Source organism: Notamacropus eugenii, chromosome 2 (assembly GCF_028372415.1).
Source record: "Notamacropus eugenii isolate mMacEug1 chromosome 2, mMacEug1.pri_v2, whole genome shotgun sequence".
Lineage (NCBI taxonomy): Eukaryota > Metazoa > Chordata > Mammalia > Diprotodontia > Macropodidae > Notamacropus > Notamacropus eugenii.
In genome coordinates, this window is record NC_092873.1 from 246,479,116 (window position 1) to 246,497,638 (window position 18,523).

The following is an 18,523-nucleotide window of genomic DNA, read 5'->3' on the forward strand; positions in this document are numbered from 1 at the left end:
TCCTGTCCCTCCCCATGAGTGTTGACCTCAAATTGCCCCCTCCTCCCCATGCTCTCCCTTCCATCATCTCTCCCACCCTGCTTGTCCCCTTATCACCCACTTTCCTGTATTGTAGGATAGGTTTTCATACCAAAATGAGTGTGCATTTTATTCCTTCCTTTAGTGGAATGTGATGAGAGTAAACTTCATGTTTTTCTCTCACCTCCCCTCTTTATCCCTCCACTAATAAGTCTTTTGCTTGCCTCTTTTATGAGAGATAATTTGCCCCATTCCATTTCTCCCTTTCTCCTCCCAATATATTTCTCTCTCACTGCTTGATTTCGTTTTTTTTAAGATATGATCCCATCCTCTTCAATTCACTCTGTGCACTCTGTCTCTATGTGTGTGTGCATGTGCGTGTGCACGTGTGTGTGTGTAATCCCACCCAGTACCCAGATACTGAAATGTTTCAAGAGTTACAAATATTGTTTTTCCATGTAGGAATGTAAACAGTTCAACTTTAGTAAAGTCCCTTATGACTTCTCTTTGCTATTTACTTTTTCATGCTTCTCTTCATTCTTGTGTTTGAAAGTCAAATTTTCTTTTCAGCTCTGGTCTTTTCATCAAGAATGCTTGAATGCTCTATTTCATTGAAAGACCAATTTTTCCCCTGAAATATTATACTCAGTTTTGCTGGGTAGGTGATTCTTGGTTTTAGTCCTAGTTCCTTTGACTTCTGGAATATCATATTGATGCCCTTTGATCCCTTAATGTGGAAGCTGCTAGATTTTGTGTTATCCTGATTGTATTTCCACAATACTTGAATTGTTTCTTTCTAGCTGCTTGCAATATTTTCTCCTTGACCTGGGAACTCTGGAATTTGGCCACAGTGTTCCTAGGAGTTTCTCTTTTTGGATCTCTTTCAGGTGGTGATCTGTGGATTCCTTGAATACTTATTTTGCCCTCTGGTTCTAGAATCTCAGGGCAGTTTTCCTTGATAATTTCATGAAAGATGATGTCTAGGCTCTTTTTTTGATCATGGCTTTCAGGTAGTCCCATAATTTTTAAATTGTCTCTCCTGGATCTATTCTCCAGGTCAGTTGTTTTTCCAATGAGATATTTCACATTCTCTTCCATTTTGTCATTCTTTTGGTTTTGTTTTGTGATTTCTTGGTTTCTCACAAAGTCATGAGCCTCCATCTGTTCCATTCTAATTTTGAAAGAACTATTTTCTTCAGTGAGCTTTTGAATCTCGTTTTCCATTTGGCTAATTCTTGTTTTGAAAGCATTCTTCTTCTCATTGGCTTTTTGAACCTCTTTTGCCAATTGAGTTAGCCTATTTTTAAAGGTGTTATTTTCTTCAGCATTTTTGGGGTCTCATTTAGCAAGTTGACTTATTTTTCATGATTGTCTTACATTGTTCTCATTTCTCTTCCCAATTTTTCCTCCACCTCTCCTACTTGATTTTCAAAATCCTTTGTGAGCTCTTCCATAGCCTGAGACCACTGCATATTTATTTTAGAGATTTTGTATGCAAGAAGCCTCGACTTTTATGTCTTTCTCTGATGGTATGCATTGTCCTTCCTCATCTGAAATGATGGAAGAAAATACCTGTTCACCAAGAAGGTAACCTTCTATAGTCTTTTTTTCCTAGCTGATTACCTGATGTTTGAGTCCTTTGTCAAGATGAAGGTAAATTCTGGGGACCTGTAAATTCTCAGTTTCTCCAAGGTGGCACAATCATGGGACAGAAGTTACTCCTTTCCTGGCCTGTGCTCTGTTCTGTGAGCAGGATTCCCTCTCCAGAGGCTTCAGCATCCAGTGCTCTTCCTCACCCTAGGGCTGCCTCTCAGGGTTATATTCAGATCAACAGCTCAATTCTCCCACGGTTTTTAAGCTGAGGGCTCCAAAAATGGCCACAGCCACTGCAGTGACTGCTGCCAGCAAGGCCAGACTGTGTTCCCTTCTCTCCCAGATGAAAGAGTTTTCTCAGTGACCTTTGAATCTCTCTTTGGCATTTGTGGGTTGAGCAATCTGGAAACTGCTGCTGCCAATGGCACCCTGAGGCCTTCTTCAGTCCTGTCCAAGGCCAGGTTGTGCAATAGACCTTCCCTGTTGACCTTCCAGGCCATCTTGCACTGGAAATCTCTTTCACTCCATTGTTTTGTGTCTTCTGCTGCTCCAGAATTTGTTTAAAGTCATTTTTACAGGTATTTTATGGGCCATGGTGGGGGGGAACTTCCACAGGTCTGTCTTTCTACTCTGGCTCTGCCCACCCCACCCCTGGACAAATAAATATTTTAAGCCTCAGTTTTGCAAAACAAGCAGACGGACTATATAGCTTCTTATAATCATTTAGTCCAGTAACCTATAACTTTCAGATTCTGAGTCTCTTATATCCCTTTGGAGCAAATAGGCATGCATGTCATTAGCTATGACACTTTCTCCACCATCCATAAAATATACTCATCTGAATGAGTGACAGGTGCTGAATTTTCCAAATTAATATATCATATAAGGAGCAAGAATATTTTACTCACATTTACATCTTAATTGGTACCCAATAACTAACAGAGGCGAAGTAGCACAATTCTTAATTCACTTTTGTTTTCTTTGCTATACAGCAGGAATTTTGTACTGAAAGTAATAGAACAAAAATCACTAACTACCCAGGAGCAGTAAGAAGACAGTAGGAAAGTATATAATTGCCCTTGAAGAATTCAAGACACTACTACCAGATGACCTAAAGCTCAGGTTAGGGAAGAACTACTAGGTGTGATTTCTGGGTCCCATAATTTAAAATGTTCTGGAATCTATTTCAGATGAGGATCAATGCAAAGAACAGGAGATATTTAGCTAGGAGAAGAAAAAAATTAAGTGAAAATACGATTAATATGACTGCACATGTATAACATATATCAGATTGTTTGCTGCCTATAGGGAGTGGGGAAGGAAGGCAGAAAATTTAGAACTCAAAATCTTATTTTAAAAATGAACTTTTAAACCTATCTTTACAAGTAATTGGAAAAAATGAAATACTATTTACAAAAAAAGAAAAAAGATCAAGAGGGACATGATAGCTGTAGACGAACATGTGAAGGGTTGTGATGTGGAAAGAATTTTGCATATTCTCTGTCAGAAAGTAGAAAGGACAACTTGATTATAAAATTAAAAAAAAATAAAGAAACAAAAATTATATAAAAATGTTGGGGGTGTAAGCTCAGTTCCATGTGGACAGTCTCGGACAGGTAAAGGTGAGGACTTCTAAACCTTAGAGTTCTCATGAGGCCCCCCAGGGAACAGCAGGGAATTGAGGTGTGAGACCAAGCTATCTCGTGCATTTCCACCATCTTCCCATGAGAAAAGTGCTGGGAGAGAGCATCCCCGCCCTTGAGATTGGCCCAGATCTGAGCATACCTATTGTTATCTAACAGGCACGGTATTCAGGTGCAAACTATGCGGCCAGAGAGCTTAAGTAGGGTCAGGAAAGCCTGAAGGCACTCTTAGCGCTGAGGGACCCTTACAGGACAGAAGGCCCCTCTCCCCTCTCTCCCCACTTCCACTTCTGCTTTCATTCTCTTACTGCAAGATCTTTGCCTCCTTGGGAGATTTCTCTCTCTCCTAAGGAAGAGTTCCCCCTGCACATGTAACCAAGACCCTGAATAAAGCCTAACCCTTGTTCGACTCTGGAAAGTCTCTTCTCTCATACGTTCATCCGGTTTGGCCAGCTGAAGACCTGCGATAGTAAGGTAAGACTCGGGTAGCCCTCAGGCCTCTAGGCCTGGCATAAAAAAAAAAAAAAAAAAAAAAAAAAAAAAAAAACAACTTTGGATGTAGTTAAGTCCATAAGAAAAACATAGAACCTATATTGAGTACACAAGAAAGTATAAATTTCTGAGTCTTTGATGGAAATTTTGACTCCTAACTAAAATGGAAATAAATTACTTTTATGAAAATTGTTTTTTCACTTTGTTTCTTTTTCTCTTCTAAGAGAAAACAAGATGAAAGAGAATGAAATTTTCTTGCTCTATTGTGCCTTGCAAACTTCATCTACAAGACCCTAGATAAAACCAAAAGAATGACATTTTGCTTTGTGCTGCATAAAACCTTCAGACTCTCCTTGGATTTTGATATAATAGTGAATCCATGACTAGAAATGAATGTTGTCAAAAAATAGACTGAATGGCTCATGACTTGTGAATTTTCAAGCAATAGAAGCTTGAAAATCTGGTCATATTTATTGAATACAGTAGCTTGGATATCAGAATTTCAAGAACTGGATGTCTATGTTTCTGTGAAATGACATCTTTTCATCTTACTCTTAGGAAAGTATCTTAACCAAGCTGACTGTCAGCTCCATTCCTCTTTATTCACACACACACACATACACATACACACATACATACATACATACACATATCCATGCACACATGTACATGCATAAAAACTTCAGTTGTCTGTCTTCCCAAAATTTTTCATCTTCCAATTGAACTTAATGAGTACTATTTCTCAATAAGATAAGGACTGTTTCTTTTTTATGGTGGGAAGAAGGATGGGGGCACTGGGTTGATAATACATGGGTGTTTAGGAATGCATATTACTGGAAATATGAGGTGGGGCATTGTTAGAAAAATTATTGCTTAAAAACTAGAATTGGGTAAGTGGAAGTTAATCACTCCATGAGACATCAAGAAACAATCCAACAAAGTCAAAAAATTAAAAAGTAGAAGAAAATGTGAAATATCTCATAGGAAAAACAACTGAGCTGAAAAATACATCAAAGAGAGATAATTTAAGAATTATTGGATTACCAGAAAGTCACGATAAAAACAAGAGTCTAGACATCATATTTCAAGAAATTATCCAGGAAAACTACTGAGATATCTTCGAACTAGAGAGCAAAATAAAAATTGAAAGAACTCACCAATCCACCTGATTAAACTGATTAAATCCACCTGATTAACGACATAAAAAGTCCCAGGAATATTGTAGTCAAATTCCAGAACTCCCAGTTTAAAGAGAAATTACTTCAAGCAGCCAGAAAGAAACATTTCAAATACTGTAGAGTCACAGTCACAATCCGCCCCCCCCCCCCCAAAAAAATTAGCATCTTCTATATTAAAGGATCAAAGAGCTTGGAATATAATATTCCAGAAAGCAAAGAACTGAGATTGTAACCAAAAATAACCAACTAAGCAAAACTGAGTATAATTTTTCAGGAGAGAAAAAAAGAATATTTAATGAAATGAGTTTCAAGTTTTCCTGATGAAAACACCAGATCTGATTAGTTTCAAGATTATCCTTATTACAGATAATGCTTGTTCTTGGTTTTTGATGGATACCACATGTGATTTTAACAAAAACTTCTTCGATTTCTATACTTTCTAGTGTTTTTAAAAGTGCTTCTAGTGTATTTGTGAAAGACTTCTTCTGTATCTATTGACACAATCATATTATTTTTGTTGAGATTACCTGAGTAGACTTGCAAGGGTAAAAAGAAATGAAGGGGATTATTAAATCTAGCTTATGTTATAACAAAATATAATTTAAAATCAATTTTCAATTTTACAACTAAATTAGGGGAGCATGGAAAAATGTGCCTGTTAGATAAGGGATATAAAATAATTTTGATTTCCTGAAATTAAAAGGTTTTCTTTTCATACAAAGCTAATGCAGTGAAAATTAAAAGAAAAATAGGAAACTGGGGAAATTTATATTATTTTTTCTGATAAAGGTCTCATTTATCACATATAAAGATAACTTAGTCGAATATATAAAAAATAAGAGCCATTCCTCAATTGTCAAATGGTTAAAAGTTATGAACAATTTCCAGAAGAAGAAATATAAGCTATCAATAATCACATGAAGAAATGTTCTAAATCACTACTGATTAGAGAAAGGTATAGCTACTATAGGATATCACCTCACAACTATCAGATTGGCTAACATTACAGAAAAGGAAAATGACAGATGTAGAAGAGGTTCTGTAAAAAAAAATAATTGGACACTAATGCACTTGTTGGAGTTATGAACTAGTCCAGCAATTCTGGAGAACAATTTGGAACCATGCCCAAAGAGCTGTAAAACTGTGCACCCCTTTTGAACCAACAAAACCACTATCGGGTCTGTAGGGTAACGGACCTATTTGTACAAAAATGTAGCAGCACTTTTTTGTGGTAGGCAAAAATCAAAAAAGGAGGGGATGTCTATCAATTGGGGAATAATTGAATCAATTGTGGTATAAGATATATGATTGTGGTGAAATTCTATTTTGGTATGAGAAATCATGAGTAGGATGGTTTCAGAAAAACCTGTGAAGACTTTTATGAGCTTTTGCAAAATGAAGTGAGCACAACGGGGAGAACATTGTATAAGGTAATAGCAATATTATAAGGATGGTCAACTGTGAAAGACTTAGCCACTCTGATGAAAACAATGATCATAGATAATTCCAAAGGACCAATAATGAAAGATACTACCCACCTCTAGGAGATAACTGAGGTATTCTGAATTCAGAAAGAAACATACTTTAAAAAAATTTACTTCTATTGTTTGATTTTGCTTGTGTTTTCTTTTGCAACCTGGCTAATTTGAAAATATGTTTTGCATTACTTCATATGCATAATCAATATCAAAATCCTTGCCTTTTTAAGGATACGAGATGAATATGAGGAAGGAAGAGAATTTGGAATTCATTTTTTAATTATTTAAAATATATATGTATATGTGTGTGTATGTAATTGGAAAATATTTCACAAAATGACTAAAGTGACCTTTAAAAATTTTAAAGGAAATGGGTTACCTAATAATTTGCACAATCTGAGTTAGTGCTTAGAAAAAGCACTTATCTTGCTTCAGAAATAAATCATCATAAATCCTGGAGGCAATGACAGGTAGAAGAGTAGGAGGGCAAGGAGCTAGGTAGGTGATTTCATGTTAATAATACATTGCATGATTAAGGACAAAAGAAAAATTCTGTAGGGAAATGTCTCACCATCTGCTGGAAATGCTTTATCTAAGGGAGAGAGAGATACAGGAGGAAAAAAAGTGAACAAGGGCAAGATCTATAAGAGAGTAACAGAAACTCTTTAGAAAAGGAACCCCCAACAGGTTATATAGAGCTATTAATTCTATGAGGAAGATAGAGAATTAAGAATGACTAAATAAATATGAGTCATGAATCAAAGAACAGCCATCTAGAATAGAAAAAAAGTGAGATAAATAATGATGGAAAAGATGAAAAAATTAGAAAAAAGTTTAGAAAATTAAATTTCAATAAGAATTAGCAGAATAATTTGAATAATTTCCTTAAAATGAAAGGGGGAAAAGAAAGTGAAAATTAAATAACTGCATAAAAGCAATAAAGAAAAAGGAAACTAACAAGTTAAGGAAAAACTCAAAAACTAGGGAAGTGGAGTAACAAATGAAAAGTACTATGACTAGAAAGGAAGGGGAAAGGAACCAAGTGGAACAGAGTTGGCTTAAACTACTGGATTAATCTATAATGACTAAAAATATAAAGTATTATATTTACAGATGAAGGGAGTAAGCATAATTTTTTAGAGGGGGTATGAGAGACAAACAGAAGAAAATATAAACTTTACTCATAAATTTAAATATGAATAAATTAAGCCAAAAAACAAACAGAAAAAAAGAAAAACAGACTTGGATAAGAAAACCAACCATACAATCTGTTGCTTCTATGAAACACATGTAAATTACAAAATCATTAATACAACAAAAACAAGGGGCTGGATAAATTATTAAGCATTTTTTCTTGCATAATTTGTTTTCTGACAAAAACTGCTAGGAAAACTGGAAAACAATCTAGCAGAAGTGAGTTTTCAATCACTACCTTATATCATATTCCCCAATTTATTCTAAAGAGATATGTGATAATAGAGATTAAATATTACTCTTAAAAGTTAGAAGAATAGCAGATGACATATCCCTCTTAGCTACAGGATCTGTTCTTAAACAAACAAGGGAAAAAGACAAGTACAGAATATAAAGCAGATAATTTTTATTACATGAAACTGGAAAATTTCTGCATACACACATAAACAAGAAAGAAAAAGAGTGGAATGGGAAGAAATCTTTAAATGAAATTTCTCTGAAAAGAGTTTAGTATCCAAGATACATTGACAGTGAGTAGATTAGAGAGATTATAAGACAAAAATATTTTTCCTAGTAAATAAATGGCCAAAGAATGTGAATAGTTCTCAAAAGAATTACAAATTATTAACCATATGAAAATAAGAGACAGGAAAATCAAACAACCTTGTCATTTATCTCATCCTCTAGAAATTGGCAAAGATAACAAAGTACAAGATTAATCAATGTTCCAGGGGTTGTGGAAAATGGGCACACTAGAGCATTACTGATGGACCTGTGAATGTATAAGCATTTTGGAATGCAATTCAGAATTTTGATAAAATAAAACTATTAAATAGTTGACATAGAGATCCATTACTTAGCGTTATTCCTGAAGAAGGCCATCGATTTTAAAAAAGTTCCTATATAAAACAAAATATTTGTAGCAACATTTATGTGTGTCATAGCACAGAAACAAAAGAAAAGTAGAAGTCCATCAACTAGGGAAAGGCTAGACAAATTATGGGATCTTATTATAACAGAATATTATTATCCATAAAGAAATTATGAATATAATGAATAGAGAGAAGCATGGAAAGAGTCTTATGAACTAATGAAGTAAGCAGAGCCAAGGAAACATACACAAAGACTACAAAAACAAATGGAAAAAATAACCATCCCACAAAAAATTAGAAATGTGTTTAAAAATGTTAAATAACAGGCATAATTTGAAAGAAGGGATAGGAAAAGACATTCTATCCCACCTATTTGCAGAGCTGGAAGTTTACTAAGTACTATGTATTACACATATATTTTTGTTTTTTCTGTTTACTGATCAGGTACACTGATTTTTTTTTTCTATTTTTCTTTAACCAAGTAGTATTTATTATGAGAGTGGAGGTAAGAATACTGGGGGAAATTATGGTGATATGAAAATATCAATAAGATTCTTTTTAATTTTTTAAATCTAAGTAAAATAAAAGTTATTTTGCATTTAGGATTGGGGAAAATTTGATTGAAATAAATCTTTGAAAAATTTGAATTTTAAGTAAAGTTTAGTTTTTAATTTAAGAATTTTTATTTAAATATGGTGTTTTAGTTTGATGAAGAAAAACAATATCCTTTATGATTGAGTATTCAATAAGTTTTAACTTTTAAAAAGATGCAATATAAAATTCCCTGGATGCATACGGTAATGAAATGTGATGAATCAACCTGTAGTTCAGGAAGATATTATGCATCATTCTTTTACCATTGCTTGTGAAATTAAGACAATAACATTCCAAATATCAAACATTACTTTCTGTCATTCCTTCTAAGGATGAAGGATTTGAAACCTTCTCTAAATCTCGGGGGGGAAACTGTGGATTCCTGTTTTATTGAATACAATAATATCTTCTAATTGGGGGTTGGGGTGGAGAATGGACCCCGAACATTCTGCATGGAAAAGATGATAACAAAGAGAATGATGGAGAGTATGATCTGAGACAGAAAATCAAAGGTGAAAAGAGGTTGCTAGAGTTAATTTAACACACATTTTGAACTCTTTTAGTTATGTCTCTGACAATTAAGTCACTGAAAGATATCTAACAATATACTAAAAAATTGTGTTTCTGTTTAATCGACTTACTAACATTTTCTCTCATTTGATTCTGAAATCTAGTAATATCTAAGTATAACGGGGAAATGAAAGAAAAGCAGGTAAATGAGATAGAAATCCTCATTATGATTTGGTGTTTCATGTGAGCATCTCACTCCTAAATTAAGTCAGCAAATGGAATCATGCATTTTTCCACACAAAATCACAAACACACAAAGATTCCAGATACTAGCATTTTTTAATGGCATTAAGAATGGGAAAAATACTAAAAGATTCAGGTGTCATCAATAAGGCACACAAAATTCACATATATGCCTGAAAATTTCAGATTACAGAATCACAAGTTTAAAGTTATAAAGGATGTTAAATGCCAAATAGTTTTTTTATATATGAGAACAGTAAGTCCCAAGGTGGGTAATGATTTGTCTAAAGCCACAAAGGTAGGAATTAGAATCCAGTTCTCTAAGTCCATATCTAAAAATTTTCACTTCACACAATGGCAGATAATAGACTTGATGTCCCTTTTTCACTTTTTTATATGATAGGCATATAAATCATTAGAAAGTAGATAGTAATTCAGTTATTAATTCCCATAGAAAGCTTCATGTAAAGTTATAGAGATATGAGAACTTAGTCTCTGATCTTCATATTTTGGTGAGTGAAGGATAATTGAAAAATGTAAATGTAAAAGAAAAATGTAAAAGAAGTAATTGAAGAAACACATACTTGCCATACTGATTCCATAATTTTCTTTCTCTCTTTTTTTTAATGTTTAACAATCACTGCCATACAATTGAGATTTTATCCCCCCCACACCTACCCCCCACTACCCCCCTCCCTCCCCACGACTGCATACAGTTCCGTATAGGTTCTACATATACTTTCCTATTGAGTACATTTTCACTATAGTCATGCTATGTAGTCAGACTAAAATAAATGGAAGAAATCATATAACAAATCAAAATATGATACACAAAAACATACACATACACAAACATGATCTGCTACATTCTACGAATGACTTCCATATTTCTTTCTCTGAGTGTGGAAGGCATTTTGCCTTAGAAAACCACCACTGGTGTTTTTTTTTTTAAGAAGTTCTTGTGTTATTACAAAATTCCAAGTCTACCAGAAAAACCTCTCGCACACTGTGGTCGTTGCTGTGCACAAAGTTCTCCTGGTTCTGCTCCTTTCACTCAGCATCAGGTCATATAAGTCCTTCCAGGCCTCTCTGAAGTCTTCTTGTGCATCATTTCTTATGGCACAATAGTACTCCATTACATTCATATACCATAATTTATTCAGCCATTCCTCCATTGATGGACATCCCCTTGACTTCCAGTTTTTGGAAACTATAAAGAGTGCTGCTATAAATATTTTTATACATGTGGGACCCTTTCCCATTTTTATGATCTCTTGGGGATACAGTCCTAGTAGCAATATTGCTGGGTCAAAGGGTATGCACATTTTTGTAGCCCTTTGGGCATAGTTCCAAATTGCTCTCCAGAATGGTTGGATGCGCTCGCAGCTCCACCAACAATGAATTAGTGTTCCAACTCTCCCACATCCTCTCCAGCATTTATCATTTTCTTGTTCTGTCATGTTTGCCAATCTTATAGGTGTGATGTGGTACCTCAGAGTTGTTTTGATTTGCATCTCTCTAATCAATAGTGATTTAGAGCATTTTTTCATATGATTATAGATATCTTTAATTTCTTCCTCTGAAAATTGCCTGTTCATATCCTTTGACCATTTATCAATTGGGGAATGACTTGTATGATTATACATTTGAGTCAGTTCTCTATATATCCTAGAAATGAGGCCTTTATCCCCGAGCTTAGCTGTAAAAATTCTTTCCCAATTTACTACATCCCTCTGGATTTTGGTTGCATTGGGTTTGGTTGTGCAAAAACTTCTCAGTTTAATGTAATAAATAATTATCCATTTTGCATTTCATAATGCTTTCTATCTCTTCTTTAGTAAAAAATTCTTCCCTTCTCCATAAATCTGATAAATACACTATTCCTTGCTTCTCCAGTTTATTCATGGTAAATCTTTATACCTAAATCATGTGCCCATTTGGACTTTATTCTTGTGTACGGTGTCAGGTATGGATCTATGCCTAATTTCCGCCACATTGTTATCCAGTTTTCCCAGCAATTTTTGTCAAACAGTGAGTTCTTACCCCAGAGGCTGGGGTCCTTGGGTTTATCAAACAGAAGGTTGCTATATTCCTTGCCTACTGTGTCTTGAGTGCCAAGTCTATTCCACTTGTCTACCTCTCTGTTTCTTAGCCAATACCAAGTGGTTTTGATAATTGCTGCTTTATAGTACAATTTGAGGTCTGGTACCGCTAGGCCACCTTCCCAAGCATTTCTTTTCATTATTCCCTTTGATATTCTGGACCTTTTGTTTTTCCAAATGAATTTTGATATTATTTTATCCAGCTCTAGAAAATAATTGTCTGATAGTTTAATTGGTATGGCACTAAATAAGTAAATTAATTTAGGTAGAATTGTCATTTTTATTATATTAGCACGGCCTACCCATGAGCAATGAATGTTTTTCCACTTACTTAAATCTGACTTTATTTGTGCAAAAAGTGTCTTGTAATTGTGTTCATATAATCCCTGGGTTTGTTTTGGCAGGTAAACTCCTAAGTATTTTATACTGTCTACCTTAGCTTTAAATGGGATTTCTCTTTCTATCTCTTGCTGTTGGACTTTGTTCCTTACATATAGGAATGCAGAAGATTTGTGTGGGTTTATTTTGTAACCTGCAACTTTGCCAAAGTTGTTTATTAATTCAAGTAATTTTTTACTTGAATCTCTGGGATTCTCTAAGTAAATCATCATATCATCTGCAAAGAGTGATAACTTAGTTTCTTCTTTGGCTATTCTTATTCCTTGAATATCTTTATCTTGTCTAATTGCTACAGCTAACATTTCTACTACCATATTGAATAATAGTGGTGATAATGGACATCCCTGTTTCACCCCTGATCTTACTGGGAATGCATCTAGCTTATACCCATTGCATATAATGCTTGCTGAAGGTTTTAGATAGATACTGCTTATTATTTTATGGAAAGTTCCCTTTATTCCTACGTTCTCGAGTGTTTTTAGTAGGAATGGGTGCTGTATTTTGTCAAAAGCTTTTTCTGCATCTATTGAGATAATCATGTGGTTTTGTTAGCTTTGTTGTTGATGTGGTCGATAATGCTAATAGTTTTCCTAATATTAAACCACCCTGTAATCCTGATATGAATCCTACCTGATCATAATGTATCAATCTTCTGATAAGATGCTGTATTCGTTTTGCTAAAATCTTATTTAAAATTTTTGCATCTATATTCATTAGGGAAATTGGTCTATAATTTTCTTTCTCTGTTTTGTCTCTTCCTGGTTTGGGTATCAAAACCATATTTGTATCATAGAAAGAATTTGGGAGCACTCCTTCTTCCCCGATTTTCAAAAATGGTCTATATAGTATTGGAATTAACTGTTCTTTAAATGTTTGATAGAATTCACTTGTGAATCCATCTGGCCCTGGAGATTTTTTCCTAGGGAGTTCATTGATGGCTTGTTCAATTTCTTTTTCTAAGATGGGGTTGTTTAAGTATTCAACTTCCTCTTCCGTTAATCTGGGCAATTTGTATTTTTTAAAATATTCATCCATCTCATTATCGAATTTGTGGGCATAAAGTTGGGCAAAGCAGTTTCTAATTATTATTTTAATTTCCTCCTCATTGGAGGTGAGTTCACCCCTTTCATTTTTAATATTAGTAATTTGATTTTCTTCTTTCTTTTTTACAATCAGATTGACCAAAGGTTTATCAATTTTATTAGTTTTTTCATAAAACCAACTATTGGTTTTATTTATTAATTCAATAGTTTTCTTAATTCAATTTTATTAATCTCTCCTTTGGTTTTCAGTATTTCTAATTTGGTATTTACTTGGGGATTTTCAATTTGTTCTTTTTCTAGCTTTTTCAACTGCAAGCCTAAGTCATTGATCTCCTCTTTCTCTATTTTATTTATGCAAGCATTCAAAGATATAAAACTTCCCCTACTAACTGCTTTTGCAATATCCCATAAGATTTGGTATGTTGTCTCACTATTGTCATTCTCTTGAATGAAATTGTTGATTGTTTCTATGATTTCTTCTTTAACCCAACCCTTCTTTAGAATTAGATTATTTAGTTTCCAATCGATTTTTGGTTTCTCTTTCCATGGCTTTTTATTACATGTAATTTTTAATACATTATGATCTGAGAAGGATGCATTGATTATCTCTACCTTTCTGCATTGGATTGTGAGATTTTTATGTCCTAGTACATGGTCAATTTTTGTAAATGTTCCATGAACCCTAAGACAAAGGTATATTCCTTTCTATTCCCATTCAATTTTCTCCAAAGATCTATCATATCTACCTTATCCAGAGTTTTGTTTACCTCCTTAACCTCTTTCTTGTTTATTTTGAGGTTAGATTTATTGAGTTCAGAGAGGGGGAGGTTGAGGTCCACCACTAGTATAGTTTTGCTGTCAATTTCTTCCTTCAACTCCCCCAACCTCTCCTCTAAGAATCTAGATGCTATACCACTTGGAACATACATGTTTAGTAATGATATTGCTTCATTGTCTATGGTGCCTTTTAGCAGGATATAGTTTCCATCCTTATCCCTGTTGATTTGATCTATTTCTGCTTTTGCTTTGTCTGAGATTAGGATTGCTACTCCTGCCTTTCTTACATGAGCTGAAGCACAATATATTCTGCTCCATCCTTTGACCTTTATCCTATGTGTATCCCCCTGTTTCAAATGTGTTTCTTGTAAGCAGCTTATTGTTGGATTATGGCTTTTAATCCATTCTGCTATCCATCTCCGTTTTATGGGAGAATTCATTCCATTCACATTCACAGTTATGATTACAATCTGTGTATTTTCCTCCATCCTCTTTCCCAACATTTGTGCTTTTAGCTCTCCCGTCTCCCTTCCCCTCCTCAATAGTATTCACTTTTCACCCCCTCCTCCTGCAGCCTTCCCCTCCTTCTTTTAGCCTCCCTCCCTTTTACTTTCCTTTACTCTTATTGCTTCCTCCCTCCCTTTAATCCTCCCTCCCCTTACTTCCCCCTTCCCCTCCTACTACCTATAGAGCTAGTTAGGATTATCTACTTAAGATTATTGTTCCCTCCTTTAAACAAATCAGATGAGAGTACCTCTCAAACAATGCTCATCTCCCTCCCCTCCTTCTCTCTACTATAGTTTTGTACTACTTCCTGTGATGTAATTTGCCATTTTCTGCTTCCTCCTTTTCATACCTCCTATTACAATCCCTTCTCATACTTAAATCATATTTTTGACATGACATCATTTACTTTATACCCCTTCCTTCTATGTATATCCCTTTTATCATAATAGCTGCACAGTTCTCAAGATTAACAGGTATCATCTTCCCTTATAGGGAGGTAAACAGTTTGCTGTAATTGAGTAACAAGTTTTTGTTTTTGTTTTTCCCCTCTGTTTACCTTTTTATGATTCTCTTGAGACCTGCATTTGAAGATCTAATTGTCTATTCAGTTCTGTCGTTTTGGTCAGGAAGCTCTGGAAATCCCTTATTTCGTTGAATGACTTTCTCCTTGCCTGAAATGTTATGCTGAACTTTGCTGGGTAGTTGATCCTTGGTTGAAGTCCCAACTCCTTTGCCTTACGGAATATTGGCTTCCAATTCTTTTGATCTTTTAATGTAGAAGCTGCAAGGTCCTGTGTGATCCTGACTGTATGTCCTTGATATTTGAATTGTTTCTTTCTGGCTGCTTGTGGTATTTTCTCCTTCACTTGATAGCTCTGGAATTTGGCAACGATATTTCTTGGGGTTTTGAGTTTGGGATCCCTTTTTGAGGGATTTTGAGTTTGGGAGCAGAACGGTGGATTCTTTCAATGACTATTTTGCCCTCTGAGTCTAGTACTTCTGGGCAGTTTTCCTTGATGATTTCCTGGAAGATATTATCCAGACTCTTTTCTTCATCATGGGTTTCTGGCCGGCCAATAATTCATAAATTTTCTCTCCTGGATCTATTTTCCAGGTCAGTTATTTTTCCAATTAAATATTTTACATTTTCTTTTATCTTTTCATTCTTTAGCTTTTGTTTGACTGATTCTTGCTGCCTCATTGAGTCATTAGTTTCTACTTGCCCAATTCTAATCTTCATCGTATTGTTTTCTTCAGTTAACTTTTGCATCTCCTTTTCCATCTGACCAATTTTTCCCTTTAAGGAGCTATTTTCTCCATTTAATTTTTGTACTTACTTTTCCATTCGACCAATTTTCCCAGTTAGGTTTTGGGTTTCCTTTTCCGTTTGATTAACTCTTCCTTTTAGGGAATTATTTTCTCCAGTTAATTTTTGAACTTCCTTTTCCATTTGTTCAGTTTTCCTTTTCAAAGTGATGTTCTCATCAGTGAATTCTTTTTTTATAATTTTAAAATCATTGGCCAGTTTTCTTCTATTTCCTTCTTCAGCTGTTCCTGGAAAGCTAGTTGTGCTTGCGAGAGGTTCATAGTCCCTGTTTCAGATGGAAGTACATTCTCAGCTCTGACGTCTTTGGTGTTTGTGTTTTGGTCTTTATCCCCATAGAAAGATTCTATGGTTTTTTCACTTTTCGTCTGCTTTTTCCTATTCATGATGTTGGCTGAGTATTGTAGCTTCTGGTTCTTTCAGTCAGAAGGTACAGAACTTTGTGTTGAGCTGATGTATGAAAAAGCTAAAAGCAGGTTTTTGTTTATTGTTTCCCAAATCAACCCTGGGGTTAGCTTGTTAAGTGTGTGGGAGGAGTGGTCTGGTCACAGGAGACCTCCTCAGCTGAACTGAGGCTAAGGCAAGCTCAGGGGATGGTGATCCCAGCTTCTCTATTGTCTTCCCTTTTCCCCTGGAGGGCTGAGGCACGCCTAGATGCTAATGCGTGTTCCCACCCCTTCTGGGGCTTGTCTCCTGTCTCTGAGGCTTGCCTGGGTCTCAGTGCGAGTTTTCTCTGCCCTGGGTCCTCTGTCCTTCTAGATCGCCTCTGCCACAGTAGGAAGAATCCCCCTTTGCTATTTTCCTAGCCTCTGGTGTTATGAGACTATTTGCCCCCTTCTGTTGTTCCTGCTGATCCAGGATTTTTCTGGGGAAATATTTTATGGTTCTTTCACGGTCATCAGGGGGGAGGAGAGAGCATTTACTGATCACTCCGCCATCCTGGCTCCTGGAAGTTCAAGTAGGTGACTTACCGAAGTTTAGTCTTCAGACTGAAGGTTTCAAGGGCTGCTGCACTGATATCTGGCGCTCAGCGGCTCTCACCGGCTCGGTTTGGCTGGTCTCCTGCTCCGCTGGTTCTGCCTGCCACTCTCAGGCTTCTCAGGTCCCTTCCGTCCTACTGTGCTGACTGTGCTGTGCTGTGCACTGGGGGCTCACCCCCGTGGAACAGATCCTTCCTGTGGACCTTTCAGTATAACCTGGGCTCTGAATCTGTCAAAGTCTGTCACCCACTGGATTCCGCACCTCCAAAGTTTGGTCAGATTCTCCTTTCAGAGATATCTAGAGGAGTTTGTCCAGGAGCTTAGGTGAGTCATTGCTTTCACTCCGCCATCTTGGCTCCGCCCCCCCTGATTCCATAATTTAATGGAGACTGCCTTACAGACAAATTTCGGGGCCATAAATTTAAAATGTGCCCCCTGTGATACTTGACAAATATTTCAATCCAAATTAATTTCCACAGATATCTTTCCTCAAACATTTTAATCATTAGGCAAAAAATTTTCATAGATATTTAAAACAATATCTGATATATAATCATCCAAAGAATAAATCACTAAGAGTCTAATTGCTTCTAAAGAAACTTGTGAGCTATTACAATTATCTGAGTAAAAGTGCAGTGACTGCCATTGGAAGCTGCAAATCATCCAGCTTAAGTGTTTTCTGAGCAGAACTTTAGATACTATGCTTTACTCAAGTTTCTTATTGACAAATTGGTTTCACTGATGGTAAACCTATACCCAGAACTGTTTCTCCTAAAAATAGAGTAGAAATAGCCATTGTATATACTTTTTAAGCTTATGTAGTACTATTTAAATTTACTTATCAGAGAAAATTTGCTGACTTTATTATTTCCTATTCTTTCTTTTTTAATAGTCTTAAGAGATAATTTGACTGTTCATGACAATACTAACCATTTTATTTATGTCATCAATTACTTTCCTTCCTATCTAGTCCTAGAGATTGCCTTCAATCATTCATATTTTCTTCTAATTTACTACTTTTTCTCCTGCTTAAAATTATGCCCTTATCTCCCCCATTCTTCAGAAGCCTTCACCTGACACTACCCTTAATCATGTTCTTTCTTTCTTGTTTTACAGGCAAACTCATAGACACAACTATCCATAGATATTGCTTTCACTTATTTACCTGAGTTTCATTTCTCAACCCCGTAAAATATGGCTTCTAGGACTTCCAGGAACCAAGATGGCAGAATAAGAAGTAAGTAGCTCTCACTCTCCCTTATTGACCTCTAAAAACCCGGAAAATATTACCCCAGGAAAAACCCAGAACAGCTGGCCCAGCAGAAAGATGGGACACAGCATTTAACCCAGGAAGCTTTCAGGATTAACAGGAAAGGTCCCTTTCCCTCTGGTAGAAGGGGAACAATACAGGATGGGAGGTGTCCCAACAAGTCAGCAGCAAGGCCCACTTTGGCAAAGCAGTGGGAGATCCTGAACCCCAAAATGATGAAGCAGGCAAGCACCAATACCAGGACCCCCCAAGTACCTTGGAACAGGCAGGGGAACTAATAGACTCCAATAGCCAAATCTCCCCAAC

General features: G+C 35.7%; 1 long non-coding RNA gene across 1 annotated transcript in view; it reads left to right on the forward strand.

Annotated features, from left to right (window-relative positions):
- The window catches only part of LOC140523856 (uncharacterized), a 308,343-nt gene that overhangs the window by 107,887 nt on the left and 181,933 nt on the right, over positions 1–18,523 (forward strand). Inside the window, exon 3 of the long non-coding RNA XR_011973492.1 lies at positions 18,064–18,184. This is a non-coding gene — a long non-coding RNA (uncharacterized lncRNA). The remainder of the gene's footprint in view (positions 1–18,063; positions 18,185–18,523) is intronic.